The 18,065-nt window shown below is 45.6% G+C and overlaps 1 long non-coding RNA gene across 1 annotated transcript; it reads left to right on the top strand.

Annotated features, from left to right (window-relative positions):
• The first annotated feature begins 3,472 nt into the window (after positions 1-3,472).
• Positions 3,473-17,524, top strand: LOC142407732 (uncharacterized). The gene is made up of 4 exons (XR_012775029.1): positions 3,473-4,312; positions 13,342-13,510; positions 14,929-15,121; positions 16,636-17,524. It is a non-coding gene; the product is annotated as an uncharacterized LOC142407732 (long non-coding RNA).
• The last annotated feature ends 541 nt before the right edge of the window (positions 17,525-18,065 follow it).

The following is an 18,065-nucleotide window of genomic DNA, read 5'->3' on the forward strand; positions in this document are numbered from 1 at the left end:
ACTGAGGGTCAGGGTGCTTCTGTAGCACTTCAAGGCCATGGAAGCATCATTTTCAAGAAAATCAAAACCACTACCTAGGCCTGAATCGGTAGCTGTTTTTTCAGTTCATCATCTGATCAGAAATGTGGTTTCCTTCTTGGACAACCTCACATTAAACAAAAGGAACAGAGCTAATCATACTAGTTTCTTATTCCTGAAATGAAAATCTGAACATCATTGATTTTTGGAGCATCTTCTTCATATCCTTAGATGTTGTTACTGGCTATGGTCCCTGAAAATTTTGCTATTTGCCATTTTCAGCATACTGAAACGCCAAGTTCCCAAAGCAGCTGAAGGAGTGAAAGATGCCCTCACCCATGAACAGTAAAGTATTGGTTTGAGTCCTGGGCAGAATTAAACCTCCTTCTCAGGGAAGCATCCTCACCAACCATCTATTGTAGGCTGAATTGTTCTCCATGTGTTTTCTTGCTCATTTAGATTTCCTTAGCAAATTTCACAACCTGCTGCAGCACAGAGATTGTGCATGAGAGGATGGCTTTATCACCTGGTACTTTGGGCACCACACTAGGAAGAGTGGCCCATCTCTACAACGATATATACCCAAGTGCAAAGTAAACATATCTGCAAAGAGGCACAGTGTCAGCACAAGCAGGCAAAAGCAGCACACCCCAAAACACCCACCAAAACCCAGAACAGTGTGGTAGGAGATGATGGGTGCAAGTGTCTGCAGGTAGAGAAAGGGCTCGAACCAAGGTCTCCTGCATCCTGAAGGTTGCATCCTGGATGCGCTGCTATTTCAGCTGGGATGACCCCAGTAGCAGTCAGCGTCGATACTATAACTTTTGCCTTTACCACAAATGAGTAATAAAAGTTGCTGTGGATATTATGAAAAGGTTTATTCCAGCATTTCCAAATCATTATTTCTTGTTATAGCCAAATCTATGTGCTTAATCCACAAATATTTTCCACTACTCCAAACTGCATCTTTCAGTGAATGAAAGCTTTGACAGGGATTTTTTTCCTCTTTGTCCTAAACTGATCAGCTGATACACATACCATATACTTCAAGCAGAAAAAGATTGGTCTGTTTGGGCTGGAAAATAAAAATAGATGAGCTTTAATTTCTATTGTGTCTCTTCTTGATCTCCTCTTCTTGTTTTCTTCCTTACTATCAGTTCTTCTTGAGTCTCAAACTTTCTCTGCTTTTCCTTGTTGCAGCCTAGATCCATCCTTTACTTCCTGCCATCATGGTCTTTAATTCCCTCCTGTTCACGAAACCAATCCTACCCATCCTGCCCCTGTAGCCTACATGTGCTATCTGTCTTCTCATCCCTGATCTCTCATTCATACCCGCCCTCTGCATCCCCATCTCTCTCTCTTCCCTCATTCCCCTTCTGCTGGTATCTTTTTTACCAAATTAGTATAAGGTTGTGTGTAAGAAGTTACCCCTAAAGAATATTAGACAATCAAATAAGAAAGGAAATGCTCAAGCATGACAGACCGTGCTTTTCTGGGTCATTATAACATTCCTGACTTTGTGCTATAAAGCATGAGTTCAAAAGCCAAGTGATCTGCAGAACTAAAAAATGTGAGACAATCACCCTTTGTGCTTTCCGTCTTTATAAAATTAGTCTAGACCTCTTGGAAAGTGTCCGTTGATGGCCTTGAAACCCCTCCTTCACAGGATAAGCACAGTACTGCAGTGACAAAGTAGCTGTTGTGCTTAGCATCTGAAAACAACGAAGTCCGACAATGCAGTGGCATGTTTCCACCATTACGCCTGTAAAATCGCTGAAAGGCAAACACGGGAGTAGTCTCGGCACTGCAGGAGTAGTAGTGCAGTTTGTAAACAAATTCCCTGATAATTTCCACTTATTGCTCACTGGTTGGATTTGCAGAGTGGTTCTGGCACATGAGAACGAGATTTCCTTCGAAGGCTACTAAACCGGAGGCTCTGCTCCAGGTGAGCATCAGCAGCACTCCAGCACCCAGGGGCACGTACGGCATCACACAAATGACCAGTCCTTCGGGCAGCTGTAAGCAAGCCACATGCATGACAGGGACATTAGAGTCCAAAGAAAAACCCTTGGACGTGGGTAGGGTAGATGCTGCTGTGACCTACTGATCTGTCTAGCATGATGAATTACCTGCTCATGTTCTGGATCTCTAATGCCCTGACCCCTGTAGTCCCATTCCCGGGCACCTAGCGCTCTCCACCCCCTTACAGGGAACACAGACAGCTCACTCAGGGCAATACGGACAAGAAGGTGGCAAGATGCCTAAAAAGCAGATGACAGGACGCTCAGATTTGCAACACTTCTGTCTATTTGTGGCCCCAGTCCCAGTGGAAATTGCTTTCCTACACACTGAAGCACCGTTAAGCCTTTCAACCCTAGTCCTAAAGGACTTAAAGGCTTGAATTTTATGATGCCAGGGGGACTGGGCTCATTGCCCACCGACAACACAGACAATGAATTAATGTTCCTTATGCCCTAAGACCTTTTTCTGTAACAGAAAAACTCCTTAGACAGGACCTAGAGGGCTGTTCACAGCCTTGGGAAGCACTGTTGGAAAGATGCTGACGTGCTGAAGGGATTCGTACAAGAGCAGGAGGAATCAAAGGGGGAGGACAGACCTCTGCTAGACGGACAGAGAACTAAGTGTGATCTGGCTGAACAACAACTGGAGAGAAATACTGACAGCATGCTGATGGTATATGAGTCATGGTATGGTTGTTCAAGGCAGGACAGAGTGCAATGCAGCTGAGCAAAAGAAAATCATAAGTGAATGCCAGGAAAAATGAAATGAAAGAAGAAACAAAAGAAGTTTAGGGGATTTCCAGCTCCATTAAAAAACATAATAATGGATAATATAGGAATATCACAGCACTGAGAGAGTGAGACAGATGAGAGGCTCCTTCTTCCGTTTCCAGTTTCTGTATCTTTACAGACCATAAAACAGAATGTGCTGATCTGCAGAGCTAAGATTTTTAAGGGGAGCAAATAAACACATACATAGCTGCATATGAATGAACAGTCTGTAGCAATAGGCAGGATCAAAAACCTTTTTAAGACACAGGGCAGACACAAAACTCTGGGGAATATCTCTAACTATGGTCAAATAATTTCACAGTTTTCCATTCTGGGCTTACTTGGCTCTTCACCAGGTCTTGGCCATTCTCAGGGATGGGACACTGAATGACTGAATTATGACTGAGATAATGTTCTTCCTCAGTTTAAAAACAGAAAGCACCGGAAAAGCATGAAGAGAGATAAGCAATGCTTAAGAGGAAAATTCAGAATGATCCAGGAGATAGTAAGGCTGGGAATATTTTTTATAGCTTTGCGATTTTGGCATCAGACAAAATTCTAAATACATTCCTGACAGATGAGATCCCCAAACATCTGGAGAGATACGAGCCGATAAGAAACAACTTATTCACATGTCATAAAGGATAAAATTAGACATTTCTAACAGCTGGAGTGACTGTGAGACTTGGGCAGAGCTGTGGACGCAAGCTGTCAGAAGTTCAGCAGGGAAACAGTCTGGCAGCCAGGCTGGAGGCCAGGGCTTCACCTCGCCATCGGCAAGGGGAGGATTTCCCAAGTGCAAGGGGGTAACAAAATTCTCCCCATGTCCCACACGGACCACTGCAGATCCGGGTGGTGAGAATGAGTTCCTGCTGCTCCTCTAGGCCAGTGATATGCTAACCCCCCTGTAGGTACCTGGCACAGAAATGCCTACCAGAGTCTACAGACTAAAACAACAGCTCTGAACCCCATCCACCTCCAATGCCCCCCGCAAACCTGCTGCTTTGGGGAGGGGGTTTCTAACAACCCTGGCAGGGACATGGGGTGCCTCCAGGTCCCTTTTTCACGCCGGTCTCCGGCCATGGGCTCCAGCAGCCTTGTGTAACCGCAGCGCTCGCAGCACTGCACCCTGCAAGGGAGGGGACAGCCAGGACAAACCTCAGACCACAAACCGGGAGGTATTTTGGCATCTTACCGCCCTTGCCTAAAAACGTCTGAGCTTCTGGAAACCAGGCAGGAGTGGGAACACCACAGGACAAGTGGCTTAGATTTTTAATGGGTTTAAAATAGGTTTAAAATCAAAGAAGATGAGATCCAGTGATCCAATGTTGACTGACGTTCCTGAGAGGCAGCCAAGAAAAACAAGCTGCTGTTCAGAAACCTGCTGAAGAACAAAGGAGAGAAGAAGGAGATAAAAGGGAGAATGGAAAAAAGCATGAAGCCACCAGCTCAATGCATGCATCTAGCAGAGGACTGCCATGTCAACGCTAGTGTCTAATGAGGTCAGATGAAAAAGGATTTTTCGTTCGATAAAAACACGTTGATGCATTTGAAATGTCTCTGATTTTAATAAGAAAATATTTTCTAATTTCTAAATACATTTCAAGCCATGAATTCCCTTTCCAGGTTGGATGGAAGCAGAACAAGTTTTGGGGTTTGATATGGTTTAAAGGGAATTAAAGGGGTCATGTTTCTTTCTCTTCCCATCCTCCAATGTATAAAGCAATATTGCCTTCATGTTTGCTGATCTAACTAAAGTATCTCCCTTACCCTGTAGGCTTTATTTCTCCTTTCTAGTGTAGAAAGGCCAGAGAAAAGGAAGAAGCAAAAATGCAAGTCACTTCCTTTTTTCTATAAAAGCTTAAATAAAAAAAAGTTTTATACTTGTCTGAAACCATGTTTTTTAAGCCATTTCACTAAAAATTATGTTCTAAAGTGTTCCAACAGCAAGTAATACTCATTTTGATCTGCTGCTTTATTTAACATACAGCATGTTCCCTCTTGCTGCAGCAATACAGCACTAAATCTGAGCAAACTTCACCATTCTTTGAAAGGCAAGGAGATGTGGAACACGTTATTTTTTATACATTTTATGAACAGGAATGCAGACACAATGAAAGTAATCAAATTATCCCAGCCTGCAAAGGAAGGAAGAGGCAAAACCAAGAGCACAGGTTCGAAACAGACCCTGGAGAAAAGTCAGCAGTGACTCATTAAATTGCAGTTGTGAAGGGTTAGTCCCCAGTCTTCATCTTCAGTGCAGTGATTTATATTTTCTATCCTGGGACAATGTTTTTTTCAGTGAGTAATTATGTGGGTTTGTCTGTGGCCTCCTACGCACAGAAGCTCTGTATTTTATGAAAAGCAATGTCTGGTGGGATTGACGCTGAACTGTCTGACAGCAGATTTTAGTGTTCAGTAAGCAGTGATGATTGCTTGTATTTTTGAAAGCAAAAATGAATACAAAACACAGTTTGGGTTTTTTTTCCCTAGTTAATTTTCAAGATTATTCTAAAAAAGACGATTAAAGCACAATCCCCAAAACCCAGCAACCGGTTTGCATATGTCCACATAACAACCGTAACATTCATAATGTTGCTGGGACATGTGCTGTCTTTACGGGCTCTTGGTGTAAGAATTTTAATTTATCTTAAGTTAAAAGTTTAAAGCTTGTGCTAGCTTGTTCCAAAGACCTTTTGTAATATTAACTGAATTATGTCAAGTATTTTCTGTCAGCTATAAGATTTGTCATAAATCACAAGAAATCTTGTAATAATGTAGTCCTGAGCATTATGTCTCCAAAAAGCCCCTTTCATAATGGGAAATACTGTCTTATGTTTTTAATGTCTTTCTTTCCTCCCTTCCCTTGGGCCGTGCTTTTTTCTTTCTTTTGCCCTTTCTAGGGAAATTAAAGCTTTCTTTTTGACTGACTGGAGAAAATCAACCATTTAGGTAAATTCTATGTTTGTATCTTCTTTATCTCCCTATAATAGAGGCAGTTTCCTTTCATCTGCACAAATACTTAGTGCACTGGACTCCACATTTACCATTTAGTTTCTCCTCAGTAATTTCCCACTTGAGATCTTTTGGCAAAGATGGGCATGAGTGAGCTTATGGAAAAGCCTTCTAGACGCTGGGGACATTTGGCCCGCAGCCAAACCCACCTCCTGTGAATGACCAACATCTATAAACATCCAACCCAAAATACCAGAACCAGGTAATGCTGCCCGTTGGAGCAGATTCTACTAACATAAAGAGATCTCCTAGAAGTCACCCTCCCTCTTGTATATCCTCGGGCGGCCCAGGGCAGAAGGTGCCATCCCTCCGGCACAAGGATGCCCAGAGCAAAGGTAAGGAAGCTGAGCTGGACCACATGCCCCTTTGCAAAAGTTTATTCCCCTGGGCAGTGCTCAGTGGTAAGCCAGGGCCATGCACTTTGGTCGGTAACAGTGAAGGAGCATGTGAAACAGGAGAAAGGAGATGCTGGCACTAAACAAAGCCAGCGAAGAGCTGTCTTTGAGGAGGGAACCCGTCCAGGACCAGCTGATGGGAGAGGCTGTACCCCAGCTGACGTTACCACTCTGCAGTGACTCAAGGCAGGCAGCAGCTTTGGCTAAGCTGCACGCAGCAGAGTTGCTGGGAGGTGGCCATTTACTTGTTTTGGATCAAAACATGAAAGGAGCAGCTGCTGCAGCCTCTCCAGTTTCAAGAAAAGCCTGACAGGAGTGTGCAAGTCTTTGGGGAATATGTCTGTGCAAAGCTTGCACGTCGAGTCCCATACTGGGAACTTTGATGTACTCCTGCAGTGAACCAAGAACCCTGTTTTGATCGCGTTGTTTCACCTCTTCTCCCATCTCCTTTCAAAGAGCACTGGCCCCATCACTGGGTGATGGTAAGGCTTAAGGCTGGTCTGATCAAGTGGGAGTCCTCGCTGAGAAGCAGCTGGCTCCTGCTCAGAGCCACCTCAGCGTGTGAGCCTCATCTTCAAGGAGGGACAACTGAACTTGGGTGAGGCTGTCAGGTCACCTCATGAGACAGAGCCAGATGCAGCAGTGCAATGAAGCAGGAGCTGATTCTGGGGCGCTGCTCCAGAGCCTTGTTCAATGTGGACTTTAGGCCCTGAAGTAACCCTGAAATGCCATGTCGCCACTCCGAAAGGCTTTGAGCAGCAATTAAGTGACAGGCAGGAGCCCAATACTGGCCTTCTGCAGATCCCCTGGCCAAAGCCACTCAGGGCAGTCACGCAGCAGAGAGTGTGTTGTTTTGGGAAATGAGTCTGAAGCATTTGGGTTTTTTTTTAAACGTTAGCTGACTATCTGGGCAAATAACTTTCCAGCTATGGGTGTCCTATGAAATGTTGGCTACCATGTTGCACTAATGAACCTTGGTGACCGGTGTGCCTGGTGGGTGAGCCAGTGCGGTTTCTGATTCCCTAAGCAGACATCGACGTTTCCTAGCATGAGCAAGTTGAGTGGTGAGCAGTGACTAATGAACAGCTGGTATGAATTCTTGACACTCCTGGAATCCAGAAATATGTTGATGAATTCTGGCAGAAGTCCAAATATTTGCAAAGTAATGACTAAGGCGGTAATGAACTACAGCTGACTGGCTTGTTCATGTTCAGAGGCTCAGCAGTTTATTCCGGTGTATATCCAGCATCTCTGGCCCAGTGCTGGGTCACCTCTTCATATCTGGAAGGTGGTGGGTGCCTGGGGATGCTACAAGCACTGCTGCAGGACGGGGACCCACAGGAGCACCGGTGCTCAGCTGCATCACGCACATGCTCCATCTCAAGGCAACCAGGACTTCTGGCTTGTGTGAAGGCTCCAAGCCCCTTCATATCTGGAAGGGAAGGTGCGCAAGCAGCTTCACAAACACTGACCGGGGAGAGTAGGTACCACACAGAAGACGGCAACTGAACATCAAATGAGGAAATGTCAGTGGCCTCACCTTGTACAAGGAGCAGTGCAGAGAAGACTAAAGTTGGTGAAGGAGATGGAGAGAGCCAGGCCAGCAGGGACTGCAAGATTTAGGATTAGATCATTTCGAACTGGGAAGAGGATTATTCTCTGGAAATACAACCCACAGATGAACAATAGAGAAGGACAGGAAAAATCTACACTAAAGAGCATAGATTCTATACTGTGAACGTATGTATTTACAGATGCTGATAGGCACCAGTAAATCTTGGCCTCTTCTACTGGGTCATTTTTGAAAATGGGACCTAGGGTGACTTAGCATTTTTTAACACGCTGCCTCCTGATGAGGCATAGGCTAGATTTATATCAATGTCCTGCACCGATTTCAATAGGGTTTCTCTTGACGTGCCCAAAGACAAATATGAGCAGACCGTCCCTCAGGCAATCTTCCTGCAATACCTGGGCACGTATCTGGCTTGTCTTCCAGCCCTCCTGTGCAAGCAGATACATCCAGTGTCTGTGAAGACAGACACGCTTCCCAGCATGGGCTGGGAATGCTGCTCACAAATTTCCTTGGGTAGATTCAGGCAGGCATCTCGAATTAAACTAAACACAGCCCAACAAATGGCCTCACTTTCCCTTTCCCTTTTTTTAAGAGGGATTTATTCTAATGATAAATGAATTTAGCTGGCAGGCAAAACCGCAGATGGGCGAACGTGACAGATTGATGTAGCCAGATGGAATCATGTTTGTTTTAATCCACAATCAGTAGGCACAGCAGCGACAGCCTTTTCATGCCGCTTTACAGGAATCAAGCGCTCTGAAACTTGATTGGAATTATGTCATGAGAAATAAATAGCCCAGACTGAGCCAGAGATAACAGAGGGTGCAAGGCAATGGCGGTGCAACATTTTTCAGGGGGGAAAAATGCATCTAGAAGTCGTGAATGTAACAAACCCAAGGACTGAGAGGAATAAACTGACCTGTGGGGACATTTTGGCTGCTGCTGATCCCCCGTCAGCCAGCAGCGAAGGTCTCCACAGCATTCAGGAGCAGCAAGAAACACAGCCCTGAAATAGCAAAAGATATTTCTTGGCAAGTGCTATTTTTCTGCTGATAAAGCCGCTGGCCTCCTCCTCCTGCCTCACCACCAGCACCAGACGTGGACCTCGCTGATGCTGCAGGGATACAAACCCCACCGTCCATGGACCGCCTCCGCTGCATGCACCCGCTGGCTGGGGGGCTTTCCGCTGACATGCAGGGGCTTTGCATCAAGACAGGGGTTTGCATCAGGGCAGGGTTTTGCATCAAGACAGGGGTTTGCATCAGGGCAGGTTTTTGCATCAAGACAGGGTTTTGCATCAAGACAGGGGTTTGCATCAGGGCAGGGTTTTGCATCAAGACAGGGTTTTGCATCAAGACAGGGGTTTGCATCAAGACAGGGTTTTGCTCCCATGAACCCTTATTTTGGTTTGCTCACCACCGGATTTGGAAAGAGGAATCCAGACCACTGATGAAGTTCTCCCCACTCTCCCTGCTGGAGCCTCTGACGCTTTTGTCACGAACAAGCCATAGTTGTTAGCGCTTTCCAAGAAAAGCAGCAGTGTTTTGCTAAAAGTGCTGGCTGGCAGCAGGTTGACATTGGGTTTCTTTGTTAAAAGATGACAGAGCTTACGTTTTCCAGGAGAAAGAAAAGTCTTATTGATATAATAATATCATGCCAGGCAGAAAGCTCTGCTTGTGTAATCCACTTTGAGCACAATGCCGTGTTGTGGCTCGAGCATTGTTTCCAGCTGAAAAGTGGCTGTGATTTCCCTGGTCAAGGACGTTATCCTGACTGACAGGTCTACAAAAGGAGACGGCATGTGTGGTGGGCTGAGAGGCTGGGGAAGTCCACCTGAGGGGTGAGGGGATGGAGCGGGCACCAGGGCGCGGGAGCTCTCCCACACACGTACCTCCCTCCTGCGGGTTGAAAAGGTGCTGGGGCATCCCACAGTGCTGGTGGCATCCCACAGTGCTGGGGCATCCCACAGTGCTGGTGGCATCCCACAGTGCTGGGGCATCCCACAGTGCTGGTGGCATCCCACAGTGCTGGGGCATCCCACAGTGCTGGTGGCATCCCACAGTGCTGGTAGCATCCCATGGTGCTGGTGGCATCCCACAGTGACGAGCTCCTGCTTCCCCAGCGCAGCAAGGATTCACAGCGAGGCTTGTCAGATTAAGCAGTTTCTACCGAAAGGTGCATGCCTGGAGCAGAGGAGAAGGAGAAATCCACACCAGAACCAAGCCCAACCCTCTTTAAGGGTGATAGTTTGATACCTTACCAGAAACATGATGATGTCTCTGTTTGGAAAGACTGAAGGTGGATGGTACCTGCCCCAGCCAAGATTTTCTTCCCCTGCAGCAGTCAAGATGTTTCCATACGTGCTTTGTAAGGGGTTATTGCTGAAATCCTGGTATGCCAGGGAAATAGCAAAGCTAATTTACAACTGCAGTGGCAAACTCCCAATACCGCTAAGACCTCCTTCTTCCTTTTCTTGCTTTCCCACCAGGGCTATGGAAGTACTCTACCTTAGACACTGAAATGGCCCTTTGCTCTCAGAGGTATGATCCCTGAGAAAGGTTGGGCATTTAAACTGTTAATTGTTAAGTGGTCATTGACAATTGTGAAGGCACTCAGGTTCTGGACGAGTACTTTCTTACTGGGGAGAAGTAGAAAGGGAAATTATGGATTAATATTAGACTACTGCATAGCAGGTGGATCTGTCATTACATTCTACTGCTAGCACACGATCTTGTTCAATCAGATGTCCTAGAAGTCACAGTAAATGATGGAAAGCATGAGCAAAGCTGTGCTGATTATGTACATAGCGAACACAGAAGAGAGAGCTTTTTTTATGTTCAAATTAAAACATATTGATAGTTCCTGCCTACCTAGAATTAGCAATTGGCGGCAAGGGGAACACTGATATTTCTAAATCCAACAGCATTATATAAAAAGAATTAGACGCTGTTTGCAAAAAACCTTGATTTTCACTTTGTTTTTTTTTTTTTTAAATTACTTTTGCTGTTTACTGGCTATTGAAAAGCCAAACTGGTTGACACTCTCAAAAGGTGTGATGAATGTGACAATGTTTCTTAACAAAGAGTTAAAAGATAGTACCATGTTGTAGGCAGGAATCTGCCTTTGGTTTAGATCTGTAAATTGCCCCTTTACCTTCTATCTCTTTTTGACTTTGGTACAATTCAGGTGAAATCAGAAGCACACCATGATTTCAAGACATTGATCCTGGCTTGCTTTGGACCAGACATCAATTCTGTGGCAAAGATGATGAACATTGTGGACATTTCTGTCACCTGCTGGGCTGAGCTTTGTGTTTGCAACATAGCTAGGGAGTTACGGAGTTGTTAAAACTTCGTAGCAGAAAGACTGCTGCAAAGTTTTTCACGTATAGGTACTAACCTTTCTCCAATTGTAAAGCATTTGTCATTGGCAAAATAGTGTCTTCTACGTAAAGTGGTTTATTACAACCACTTGTGTTGTAATGACCATCCCTAGGCTGTTTGCAAAACCTTCTTTAGGGCTAGACTCAGCTATCTGGTGCGAAGCGATAAATCTGGTTCATACCGAAGTCTTATACAGGTCATTCATGGGTCTCATGCTAGTCGTTTAAGCAGAGGCTGAGTTTCACTCAAACGTGAGAAGTGTGTAACAGCAGCATGGCCAGATGAGAGTAGGGGTCAGATGGATAAGCAGGACAAAGAGCACAGGAAAGAAGAAAATCATTCTCCTCTTTGGAGCTTGACACCTCAATCGACATCATTCCTCTAGCAACAAATATTTCAGTATTTTACTGATGATAAATGAGCATCTGCACCAGCCCAGCCTGAACCATCAGCATTTTCATTATGTATTCAGGGGATGGCACTAGGAGGTGGCACTGTGCAGATGGCCAGCACATGTTCTACAGCATCAAAGTCCTTCTCTGTCCTCCGGATAGGGATTTGGGGATTTAAATGCCAAGTTGCCCTGCCCTGGTCTTCAAAATCAGGCTGGTTTTCCCTCTCCACATGGAAAACTGGGTGTGAAGTACTATGCATGTAATTAAACCAAAGTCTGCTCCAGACGTTCAAAACTGACAAGCTAAGCGTGGCCGGGACAGCAGTTGATTACTGAGAGAAGTGCATCACCTACAGTCTCTGAGACCACTCCTAGCTAAGGCAGATAATTTTTTTTGACAACTTTCCATCCAGTACTGACCAGGCCTGAACATGCTTAATTAGTGAGATCTGATGAGTGCTAAGCCTGAGGTTGTATTAGTCTTGCTTCTAAATTTGGACACGTGCTTTGAACTAGTAATACAGGAGTTAAAAGCATCACATAAACGGGATTAGACTTGGCTTGCAAAACCTTGGCTTCTTCCTTGTTTGAGGGCATAAGAGACAGCAAGAAAACACTCAGTAGAGCAGATGCTTCATACAAAAATGGCTAGTAACTCTTAAAAAACCACACCTTTCAACATCTACCTCTGAGCATGTAAGAACATGGTGTGCCTGGGGTCCCGCGATGGGCGTCAGCACTTGCAGGTGGGACGACGTGCCTGGGAGGACAGTGGCACTCAGCTGCGGCGGGGAGGGAGACTGCCGACAGCCCCCGCTGAGCACGGGCCTGGCCACCCCCTTCAGAAATACGGGGCGGTGGGATGGCGTTGCACATTTGCGGCGACTGGAGCAGCCAGTGCTACGGAGCAGCCTGGGAAGGTGCAGCATGGTCCAACCTCCCTGCTGAGAAGGAGGTCAAGGAAACCCAGGGCCCTGTATGGGAGCTGGTAAAATCCACCTGAGCAAAACTTCCAGGTGGAAAACAAAGGAAGTGTCCAGGAAGAAAAAAAAACCCTTGTGAGGTTTACCCCACGTCTGCGACACAGCGCTCTGGCTGTTCCCTGGATCCAGATCTTCTATTGCTGGACCTCAGAGATCATGAACCACGCAACCACAGGGCTCGGAGCGGCACTGCCTCTGACCGAGGTACAGACACGACGCAGGGAGCACCAGAGGAAATAAAATACGGGAGCCTTCACTCAGTGGTGTGTTGCATTTATCCAGGGATTTGCCGGCTCAGCAGGAGTGCACAAAGAATGCGTGGAGCTTGATAGGTCTGAAAATATGTCAGACAGCACTCAAACCCATGCACCTATGGATGTACACAGCTTAGTATGTTCCATATATCTCAAGTATAGTTTAATGAGAGAAATTCAAGCTTTCAGAAGGGGAGTAGCCTTCCAAGAGAGTGTCTTCATATGTGTAAATTCAGCCTAGCACACGAGAATCCAGATTCTGATCTGATCTCTTGACATTTCCCTATATAAGTACTCGATGATAATTTATCATGTCTTCTGAATAACATGGATGCCTCTCAGTTTTGCAGCCCTGGGTGACATGGATGCTCATAGAAATGTATGTTGATATCATTCCTGTCCAGTCTCCAGCATCGATCTCCCTGAGCAGGGATCTCCCAAGCTAGCCAGAATCGCTTCATTTGCATTTCTGTTTAAGAGAGAGTTAAATCCCCTTTATGTGCTATTTTGCCTTCTTTTCTCATTTATCTGCAGATGTTTCAGGACTGCAGTAGAGCGCGTAGAAGAAATCTCCCAGCTGATGAACAAAAGACAGTATTTAATTTAGTTACTTTCAAGTAATCCAGTCAAGGCATTCAGACATTTGTTGCCAAACAAGATCATCAAGGCTAAGAGGCTTGTATATACTATTCCTATTGTTCTGGTGAGTTATTTGCCTTGTACTTAGAGCGGTCTGTAAACTATTTCTCTATATGTAATAAGAAGGAATTTTACACATGTAAAGAATTCTCCATGCTTTGGTTTACAGATGTGATTTAACAGTTCTTGCCTTCAGAGAGCTTGCCGGAGAAATACCTGAGGTATCTAAATTATAAAAGAGGTCAGAAATGGCACTGAGAACTTAGGGCTGGCTGCTTTTCTGGACTCAGTCAGCCTGCTGCAGGGAAAGAAGTGCTTTGACTTTGGGAAACAGTGTTTAATGGCTTGGAAGGAAGTATACAAAAGCCAAAAACATCTCCTGGAGTGTTTGAAAAACATCCTCTTTTTTTCTTTACATGCGTGTTTTCCCACTGAAAAGTAGTTTCAGTGGAACATATCAAAATGGCTCGCTGTGAAGGCTTTCCAAACATTATTAAAATACATTTTATATATAGCCCCTATATCATAAAGTAGGAAGACTCATCTCCTGAAACGATTTTTTCCTTGTCTTACATACTTCCATATGAACACACACCCAGAAACTGGAGCTGTTCACGCACTAGGAAAAGTAAGATCAGCTCCTTCCTTTGCCCTGAGGAATATCAGATGAGCTGCTGTTTGTGCATTCACAGAGGTGGTGGCCCTTAGCATCAGTCTCCTCTAAAGGCTCCTCCTCCTCTGTGGAGTCCTGCTGGCTGCTTCCCTCCAGACTCCTGCATTTATTTCACTAGGCACTTTCGGCTTCAAACATTGGACTCCACCTCACTTGCGAATCTGTGGTCTGGATCACAGTGAGGAGAATATTGGTGCAGATATTTTATTTGAGATTTTAAGATGTGTGTGTCACTGGGGGGGCTGCAACCAACACAGCTCTGTTAGCGGCTCTGAGCTGCAACGCTGAAATCTTTGCTCCTTTGGACTATGTCTCTTTTGGCCCAGTCAAGTTTTGTATTTCCTTTTTCCTTAGTCTTTTTGAGCCCATTTCAAAATCAGTGCTGAGAATGAACTTGGAAGCAAAGCACCCTTCTTCTCGTTACGGCTGTACTGTTGGAAGATGCGGCACCATCAGCCGGAGCCCATCCATGTGCAAGTGCAGCAACCACTTCAAACAACAGCCTTTAGCAAGAGTGCAACCACTTTCACATTGGAAGGCAATTAAGAAATACGCAGTCGTCTCCAGGAAGATCAGTGTTTTCCATCCTAGAAGAAATTTCCACACCCAAGAAGCTCATTATTTACAAAACACTTAAGGACAAATAAATCCAACAGAATGTGCGTTTTCACAGTCACGCTATTTTATTTTTCCTGCATGAGCAAGTTTTTAGTACTTGAAGAAAGCTTCTTTGAGATTAGTTCGGTAAGCCAGAGTTCCTTGGAAATAGATAATAAAGCTTGTTCTCTGCTTTTTACTGTGTGCTTAAGGGCAATTCAGGCATATGAATCTGCTCCAGAAACCTGGACACTGGTGTCATTGGTGAATCCCCTGGAGGAAAGTTTCCAGAGGAAAGCCTCTCAGCTGTACGTGGCTGCCTCCCTCCCAAGACCAGTTTACTGTGTACAAAACCCCAGCTGCACTCCTGCCTACACCGCTGATGGTAATTCCTTCCTCGCAAAGGTAGAGTTTCTCCCTCTAGCAACTGAGCCTTCCTGGTGGGAAAGACCAGATGCTTCTGTGGTTTATCCCAACAGCAGACTCTGACTTTCCTTGCCTTTGACAAAGCACACATCCACATCCACGGCCGTTTCTTTGCTCTCCTGTTTGAGTCTCCCATGAAGGACTGCATCTAGGGGGGTTTTTTCACGTCTTTCTCAAGACAGTCTGGGAACAACACGTGCCTTGCTTACTTAGCAGTATCTCACCACAGCCTTAGCCCATGTCAGCCAGCCTTTTCCTTTGGATTAATTTAGTTTGTTTTTCTCTCTTTTCACCTTTTTCCATCAATAGCTATGTTTTAGGCCTGCGGGACAGTACCAGCTGTCACTTGCCAGCAGGTGATGTCACCTTGATGTACATCTGCTGGGCCTCTGTTTTTACAAGAGATCAGTTCCTTTGGCTCTCTGGACAGACTGCAATGTGTTGTGGGGAGCAACGTAAAGCCTAGATCTAAATATTTGGCTTCCTTTTCAACAGTTATAGTTCCTGAAACTGAATGACTTCATCTCAAGTCTGCCTGATCATTTTAATCTCCACATTTGTCTTTGAGCAATTTTTCTGCCTGCAGCACATCCAGATTTAACATTTTCTACTAACGTCATTGACATGCTCCTCCCTTTTCAGTTCATTAATAAAGTTGTTAAAAACCTTTCGTTGGCCTTCAATATGATTTACTACATGTTGTTACTTCCATGACTAAGTGGGACTATTCCTGGTAAATGGCATTTCTCCGCAGTAGTGCTGAAAATTACTTCTCTTAGTGAAGCTGTTTCTTGTTTCTGCACTAAAATTTGTAGAAAACTCATTAAATTTTCATTATCTACCAGTATGCAGCCAGACAAAGACCTTATAAATCAACTGTTTTGCTCTTTCTGAGTCTAATGATTAAACTTGAAAACATCAGTTAGAGGACATGCAGTCCAGGATTTCAGTTTGCATAGAAAATTGCCTCCGATATCACACAAGACATACGTAGCAAAGGCAAAATATGTGACCTCCTACAAGACTCCCCATGTCTTACTCCCATCCCATTAGAAGCAAGGGCATCTCTTGCCTGTAGTGACCAATCTACTCCACGTTGCTCTTGACGGGTGCTTTGAGTGGAGATCTCTCCTTTGCAAGCATCACTCTCTAAGCTGGAGGTAAGGTAACAAAATTCCACGACAGCCAGAAAAAAATGGCTCTTCATGGACAGCCCTCCACATCCCCTCCTGCGGAACCAGCCTGAGGAACTGCTAGTTGGTGGTTTTCATAGACCAGTTACACCCAAGAGCATTTCTGCCAGACTCAGAAGCGCCGTCTACCGCTCCAGCAACACAGGGGAGCGGGCAGGATCTCACGCGTAGTTCTCGACTGGGCCAAAAAATCACAGGGTAGTTCAGTGCACCTGGATTTTAAAAGACAAACTGCAGAGACCAGTGAAAAGCAATATTTAATAGAGTCTTCCTGGTTCTTTTCTTGATTTCTTTTACCAGGCCGATACCTTGACCATGACGTCCTGGTGAAGCCAAAGGAGGAAGAGGGGCAGCACGACAGAAATCAGACCCAGGACCTCAGAACTGAACTGCTGCCTGGAGCGCGGAGGATGTGTGCGTGCGTGCCTAAGCCCAGGGCAGCCTCCCATCCCTCTGAGCAGCTGTGGTTTCATTGTAGTATCATACGACCCCCTGCTGGCCTCATTTTTTTCCTCGGCACTTGTGCGCTGCCATTTTTCTGTTTTTTCCCCCCTCGGGATTCTTCACGGAGCCACCCTCCGCAGGCACTCCTTTCTGAGGACAAAATGAACTTTTCTGGGAAACGATGGCCCTGAAAGGGTCCGACTGGCATTGCCCAGCATCGTCCCGTTCCCTCTGCGGCAGTGGTGGCGATCCCTGGCAGGAACCGACCGTATCTCAGGCTAATGAGTTGTCAGAAACCCGTCCCCGTCCCTCGCCTCCCGGGCAGGTTATTATTATGAGGGCTGTCAGTGGCGGGTGAGGATGGGGCAAGCAATCCATTTCTGCAGCCAGCGGGGAGCTGCGAATCTGTTCACAGGGGATCAGCGGGGTGCTGTGGGAACTGGCCTGCCCTGCAAGCGTCCACCAAGGGCTACCATTCAAGAGAGCGCTGCGGGTTCATGGCGAGCGCAGCGAGTTTGCCTCTAATGTATGCCCTAATGAGTCGGCGGAGGGTGTTCTGCCTGCCTGAATGTCTTTAGTGTGGCAAAGCGGAGTGGACATTCCCATACAATAGTGGGCTTAAATTCAGCTTCTCACCGACGCCTAATTCATGGGCGGAACGGCTTTTGTAATACCTATAGAAGAGAAGTACAGTAGGTCATTTCACCAACTAATTGGAGTTGACAATCCCATATCTATCCATATCTCAGAGCCATTTGCACGCATTTGGAAAGGGAGACATTTCGTCTTCCCTCTTGTGGTCAGCCACCAAGAAGGGAAAAATACACGTATGCGTTTGCGCTTTAGACAGTCACAGCTTTGCAACAAAAACGAATATATCCTGCCAATGCCTTTTTCACTTCCTGAACGGCAGGTAGAGCATTAAGCGTTATCTTTCTTACCTCCACTCTCCACCTTTCCAATGATGCTTCCTCTTCCCCACCCATCGTTTGATATCTCTGCAGGGTACCCTCTTCATGTTTGTTGGGTGCCCCACATGGCAGAGCCTCAATCCTGCATGAGTCTTCTAGGTGCCCTCATAACATCAATAAAATAACGTGATGATGGTCAGAACAATAAAAAATGTCCCTGCTTTGCAAACGGGAGTTTCAGAACTTGCTGAAGGCCTCTTGCTGGACCAGTAGTAGGGGTAAGACCAGTCCCTGACCCCCCGCCTATAATGACAGAGTGCATCACAGCTACCACATTTTAGTCTTTTGGGGCATAGCATGAACTTCTGCTATTAT

The sequence above is a fragment of the Mycteria americana genome, chromosome 1, assembly GCF_035582795.1.
Source record: "Mycteria americana isolate JAX WOST 10 ecotype Jacksonville Zoo and Gardens chromosome 1, USCA_MyAme_1.0, whole genome shotgun sequence".
NCBI classification, from domain to species: Eukaryota; Metazoa; Chordata; class Aves; order Ciconiiformes; family Ciconiidae; genus Mycteria; species Mycteria americana.